This window comes from Oryza glaberrima, chromosome 9, assembly GCF_000147395.1.
Source record: "Oryza glaberrima chromosome 9, OglaRS2, whole genome shotgun sequence".
Classification (NCBI taxonomy): Eukaryota; Viridiplantae; Streptophyta; class Magnoliopsida; order Poales; family Poaceae; genus Oryza; species Oryza glaberrima.
The window spans coordinates 6,510,184-6,517,543 of record NC_068334.1 but is presented as its reverse complement, the minus strand read 5'-3'; the positions used below and the strand labels follow the sequence as shown (position 1 = coordinate 6,517,543).

The 7,360-nt window shown below is 38.2% G+C and overlaps 1 pseudogene; it reads left to right on the top strand.

Annotated features, from left to right (window-relative positions):
- Positions 1–503: 503 nt before the first annotated feature.
- On the top strand, positions 504–6,339 carry LOC127785239 (uncharacterized; annotated as a pseudogene).
- Positions 6,340–7,360: the final 1,021 nt, after the last annotated feature.

Sequence of the window (7,360 nt, the reverse complement as noted above, 5' to 3'; positions counted from 1 at the left end):
GTTTTGTTTGAAGGACATTTTGCTCCTCATGGTCTTCAAACTTAAGTTCCAACACTTCTGATATTACCTTAGAAGAATATAGAAAAATCAGCTTGTCTATTAGGTGTTCTCCAAGAGACCCAAAAAAAGGATCTCCTCTTGCATGTTACACCTTTTACCTTTGTTTTACCTTGAAATTCATACATTTTCAATTGCAATAGCCCAAAAGATGTTCTTTTAAGCCAATTAAAAGAAAAAAAAAAACTGCCACACTTCAGTGTTTCCAGAGTTTCTCTTGGGATAGGTGGATTACTCTCTCTTTTCAAAAAGGAGCTGTACTTTCAGTTTTGCACAATTTTCTCTTCGAAAAAGACCCTGCTTCAATAGTTTTGGGGCGTTATTTTACCAATTTGCAGCCTGAGGTTCAATGATAATTTCAGAACAAGTTTTGCAGATAAAAGAAGATAGATTATTACTAGTCCTCTTCATTTGAAAAACAGAGAAAGGAGAACTTTTTGCCATAAATGGCTTAGGAGTACCAGACAATGCCTTCTTCTGCTAACGACAAGAGGTACTCAGGACTGTCGAATGGTGGTGACAAAGAACAATTGCCATCTCAAGGTATTTCAGTTCCCCTTATGGATCTAACTAGTGTTTTGTTTGTTCAGGTGTTTGTGTCACTCTTTCATGTTTAACGGTTGGAAGTGAGTTATTATACTTGTTTTCCAATGTACTTCCTTTGTTTGACTTGTATAGAATCAGAAGTTCCTTTGACTACTAGCTTTGATGGGAATGCAATGCAAGTAGATGGACTCCTAAAAAATGTTTCTCCCACAACTAAGATTGTGGTGAAACCAAATGAGGAGTTGAAGTCACCGTTCTTGGTAAAGCGCCACCTATTTCTTAAGAGGCCTGATCCTATTATACTAGACGAATTGTACAGCTTGACTACAAAAGTAACCGATGAAGAGTCCAGACAGTAAGTGTAATTTGCGTCCTTTAAACATCTACTACATCTGTTTCAAATTACTTGTTGTTTTAGCTTTGTCATAAGTCAATCAGTTTTGTTACTGCAGTCATGACCAGCCTTATTATTGATTGAATTGCAGGTCTGTTTGGGTATCAGGCAACCTGCCGATCAATTTAAAGCTTGTAGATATCCAGGAAACAATAAAACCTGAAGGAGTCATGGGTATAAATTGCATGGACTTGGCCGTTAGAATTATGGCAAGACAGGATGCTGAAATTTTTAAAAACACAAAATGTCTAGGTTGGAGGCATTATGTTGATTCAAATTGGAAGGTAAGTTTGCGTGAGTGCGCCTTGGGATGTTGTTGGCGGCATATAATTCCTAGTTCTACTCTTCTCCTAGTGTCATAATAACAACTATTTTTGTTCCTTGTTCCACAGCAATATATCAATGATCCCAACAATCTGAGGAACGAGTATTCCCGTTTGTCTACTATGTATGATCCTTCAGGTTCACATCTGGTATGATCCTATTCTATTTCTATCCAAATTGGGTAGAACTGAAAAAACTCTCACTAATCTCTTGTCATCCAATTGGTCTGTCGATCAAATTTAAGTTACAAAATGCAACCAGGAAATTACCAAATTGAATCTGAACATTGTTTTTTTTTGCTGAAATGTGTATATATATATATAGGTATTAATCCCTGTATCATCTGATGGCCACTGGACTCTATATGCTTTCAACATGCATGATAAGAAGCTCTGCATTCTGGATTCTCGACGAGATACCAGTGAAGGCGGTGATCAGGATCCAGTGAAGCGTCATGAGAAAATCCGAAAAGAAGTCTGCCATGCTCTTAACGAAACCATGGATGTTGATTTCAATTTTCTCTCTTGGAAGCATGAGTTTCCCAAAGTGCCTAGGCAACAGAACAGGTGTGACTCTTAACACCCAGCTTTGCTTAATCTTCTTCCCGTCTTTATTATGGGTATATGTTTTACTGCATGATAAGTGATCAACTCATTTCTCCCTATGATTTATTTCTAGTTATGACTCTGGATTCTTTGTATTCAATTTTATGCGATTATGGGATGGTCATCGACTGATTCGGTGGTTTTCAACTGTAAGTAATGATGCGTGGAGAGTTAGTTTTGATTGGAATACATATTCAATATACTATCGTCATTAATTTTGTATATCCATCATCTTGTTAGGAAACAAAGGAGCTGCGGAAGAACTTTCTAGCATACATACTCTCCAGTTCGGATGATCATTCAGCCATGCCTACTAATGTTTCCGAGTTGATCAAAAAGCTCCCTGGTTAGACACATCAGAGTTTGCATTTTCTTTTGTGTTTTGTTATAGGACAAATGAACTTCTAAATATATAGTTTTCCGACTATATATGCCAATAAGACCTTGTTTGGGATATGATGGGCCCAGCTCTTATGATATAGTTTTCATCCTGCCTAAAACAGAAACTTAATTATCTCATTGATCTTGTTGGTGTTTCTTTGTTTAGGGGAAACAATGATGAATGTTGAGCTATTAGAAGCTGCACGGGCAGGCAACGCAAAAGCATTTTGTGAACTTGTTATAGATCCTTCAAGAAGTATTAATCATCAGCCCTCCAGATCTGCTTCCTGTTCTTGTCTTCTTTTTCGGAGCACATCATCTGGCAGCTATTGTCTCTGTTTTGAATGCACATCCTCACGCAATTCCGATCAAGAAAAGAATCCAAACAAGCATAATGCATTAACACGATCAGATGCACCATCAACAGTTACAAGAGATACAAGGGACATGCTGCACCCTATTCAGGGTGCGACGGTTGAAGGTGACGGGGTGCTCCACGTCGCTGCAAGCTTTGGTGTTTTGGAACCTGTGAAAACCGTCTTGGAAGCGCAGAATGGAGCTTTCGCAACGGCGCTTCTGCAAGCAGAGAACAACAAAGGAGACAGGCCCTTGCACTGCGCAGCCACCGCAGGTAGACCGTAACTATATGGTTTCTGCAAACTAATAATAATAATAATAATAATAATAATAATAATATATCGACTTTTACCATTTTCGTTTCTAAAATTTAGTTTTTCTGAATTTTATCAGCGTCGCATTGAAGTTGACATTAAATAGTTAAATTCATAAATATGAAAATTTTCTGACAGTTTATAATTGTTTCCGTAAAAATAATGATAACTTTTCCAACCATCTCCTATTGTTTTCATCCAGGGAGTATAGTTACTGTCAAATTCATCGTCGATAAGGCTAGGAGAATCATGCAGGAATCCGATACCTTTGTCTGGTTTCTGCGTGCGAAAAATCTCGATGGCCAGACGTGCTTGCACGAGGCTGTGCGCCAAGGTCACAAAGATGTTGTGGAATATTTGGTTTCGGAAGATGCAGGTTTGGGGGTTCCAAGCCAATCAAGGGATGTCCCGTTGCCACTGGTGCAGATAGTGGACAACGAGGGCACTTCTCCGCTCTACTTGGCGACCACATTGCGCAGAGACAGCATTGTTAAGGTGCTCACAGAAACAGCATCAGGCATGCCAAGAGCCGCGTCCTATTGTGGACCTGCAGGGAAAACAGCTTTACATGCTGCTGTTCTCTTCAGTGAAGGTACAAAACTCAGTCTTATGTTCGTTGCCAAGTTCTGCAAGGTTTATTATGGGTGTGTTTAGTTCCAAAGTTTTTTTTTTTTCCAAACTTCCAACTTTCCATCACATCAAACCTTTCATACACACACAACTTTTCAGTTACATCGTCTTCAATTTCAATCAAAATCTAAACTTTGGGCCAATCTAAACACAGCCTACACGACATCTCTCACCGTTTAGTAGGCTAATATATCTTAAATTTTCTGCAAACCATGTACAATTTGATCCTACGGAGTTTCCTCCTTCATGAACAATTTGCTATCATCTTTATATACTACTCCCTCCTTTTTAAATATATTATATTATTGACATTTTGTTTGATCATTTGTCTTATTCTAAATTTAGTACAAATATAAAAAAATATAAGTTGTGCTTGAAGTACCTTCAATGATGAAATAAATCATATACTTACATAGATTTTCTTAATAATACGAATGGTCAAACTTAATTAACTATAGAACAAAAGGAGTGCCTATCTTTGTATGTGGTTTTTTTCTTTTTCAACTGCCCTTGTTTCATCCTTTTTATTTCTCGTTATGACTTTTACAGTTTTTTTCACTTCTAGTACGATCATGCATTTGACATAGCAAGAGACATATGCAACAGAAAGACAGTTAACTAATGTTGCGAATCTCAATTGCAGAACTAAGTAGAACACTGGTGAATTGGAACCATAGTCTCATTAAGATCCGGGATGAATCTGGGAGCACCCCACTTCACTATTTGGCAGACGGGAAGTATACTACTGAACCCAGTTGCATTTCTGTTACTGAACTTCTCCTTAAGAAGGATCCATCGTCAGGCTACTGTGAAGATTCAGAGGGCTCATTGCCCATTCACATTGCTGCTGCAAATGGCACGCTTGGCATCATTGTTCAGCTGATAAAATTGTGTCCTGGCTGTGAGTCATCATGCAATGCTTCTGGCCAGACAATCCTCCACATTGCTGTCCAAACGGAAAGCCATGATGTGGTGCGATTTGTTTGTTCGAATGAAATGTTCAAAATGGTTCTGAATATGAAGGATTACGATGGGAATACAGCACTCCATTTGGCTGTACAGAAGGGACATAACAAGACCTTTGGCATTTTGATGGGATGCAAGAATGTCTCTTTAAGTATCAGAAACAGAAATGGGTATACGCCTCTTGATCATGCCGTGCTGAACAAAACAAACGGACTGACGTATGCCACATATTGGCCAGTATGTCCTATTAACACCCTCCCTTTCTCTTATTTTGCATTTTTACTCGTATTCTTATTCTGAAATGAGATTTGTTTTTAAACATATTCCATTTCTGCAAAGTTCACTACAAATTATGTACCTTGGGCAACTAGAACAACGAAAAATTGTTGTAGAATTTCCCTAATTTGGTTGGTGTTTCACATATTCTCTACAAAGTAATTCAAAGGTACTTCCTCTTGGCATTAATATTTGATGTATAGAATAAAATTCAGTCAATCTTTAAACTCTTAAACCATGATCAATTGCTCAAATGCTTAGTTTACAAAAGTAGTATCTGTAAATTTACCTCTCAAAGTACACTATGTTGTAAACTTATTAGATTCTATAAACATATTCTACTAATGTAAGAATTTATGGTTAAAGTTTCAAAAGTATGATTGAATCTTGTTATGAATGTCAAATATGTAAGACCAGAAGTAATCTTAGGTGTGAAGACATGGATATGTATGTTAACAACTAATTACTATTATTTTTTCTGTAATTATATCGAAGATGCACACGCATCACACCGCTATGCACGTACATCATATCGTCTATGAATTATGAAATATATCTAGAAGTAGGGTAATGTGAAAAACATAGATCAATTCATTAATAGGGGGGAACATGGATTTTCATGTCTTATGAAGTTACTTTCCATGACATTTCTGAAGGGTCACCAGCGATGGGTATGCAATAGTTTGCTCGCTGCTGGAGCTGATTTTGGCACATTTCGTGCGGATCATTTGTCCAGCAAGATCCCAGAACAAGCCAAGGCTGACAGGGAAGCATTCTCCGACACACTGAGCAAATCTGCTGCAGTCATGGCCACATGCGCGGCTCTGCTTTTCAATGCAGCACTTAACATCTTCTTGAATGTTCAAGCCATCTACCACAACAATAACACCAGCAGCAACAGCAACAACAACAATGCAACTCAAGGAACCGATCAGCTCAAGCAAATTCAGAAAGTTAAGAAGCTCAGTGGAGACTCACTGAGTATCTCTGCGTGTGCCATCCTTTTATTTGCGATCGCTGGATTTCCCATCTTGCCCGGTGTCATAGGACGCACCTTTGCTCTTATCTTGGGACTAGGGGTGCTCATTGGGTCGTCCATGATTAGCCTGCAGGCATTAGCAGCACGGCTTGATCTAGCCAAGGTTTATGGCACAGGAATTGGTGCCTTCTGCGTTATATTTTCGCTGTTGTGCGTAACGCTGTGCACCAACCTACTACGGAAGATAGTGCAGCACGCGCGCCCACTGTGGGCTAGGTGTGGTGCCCGTGGATTCTTCCGTTGCATTCTGAATGTGCGCAGAGCTCAGAACTACTCTGCCATTCCGCTGTTGCAGGTTTGTGCCTTGATCGAAGTCTTACTGCTGACATGTCTTGTTATGAGCTCCAGTATTGAAATTGTAACAAAAAATTTTCCAATATCACTACAACTAGTCAGGAGGTGACGTGGACAGTAAAACACAGATTGGAAGTGTGGCGTTGTGTTTTCCTACAAGAGGCGTGTGTTGGCGATATGTGCATGTACATGTGATATGTCAAAACTATATATGTACTCATATAATGAAATAAATTTGAACTGTTCTTATTCCATTTGTATTATTGAGTCACAAGAACAAATAACTCCGTCAATTAAAAAAGAGAAAATCCAAGAAATACCATTGACAAGCGCCAAATTCCAAGAAATGCTATTGAGAAGTGTGAGTTTCATGAAATGCCTTCGTATAAGCGACTTTGTCCGCAAAAATGCTATCGCAGTTAGGATTCCGTTAGCAACCCTCCGTTGTGTGCTATAGGATGAACATTATATTTAATAGCGCAGGATGGATGGAACCCTAACAGCGATGACATTTTTGGGATAAAATCGCTTGTACGATGGCATTTCATGGAACTCGCACTTAACGATGTCATTTCTTGAGATTGGGTGCTTGTCAATGGCATTTTTTAGATTTTCTCTATCCCTTTTTATTTCTTGAAATGTATTAACTTTTCCATATCTATAATTAACTCGAGAATTAAAACGAGTATTGACATGATCAACTAGAGTTTCTAACTTACATGTTAAAATGACTTACATACTTTTTATTGATTTATTCCTTGCATACACCTGCTGCTTGTGAATCATATTTATAGGACCATTGTTATCTAAGTCATTGATTAATAAGAGATGACCCGATGATATGAATCTTACTCTTGATGATGAACCCTTGGGAATTTTACAAAAAAAGAAGAAAATAAATAGCTTTACATTCTCCTCATTGATGTTCCCTTCCTACCAAAGCCATATGTTGATCTTAATGATAAAACTTTATACATATACTGCTTGTTATCATTTTGAGTTTTGTCAAATATTTATTACTGGTGTTGAAAGACAACTGCGTCACGTCGAAGGACGTGGTTCACTCGGTGAGTTGATGGAATAGTAAAAGCAATATATTAACTGGTAAGAAAATTTTTGGGATCCCGCCATTGCATGGCCATAGTGTTTAGTTACTACAGTTGAATTTATAGGGATA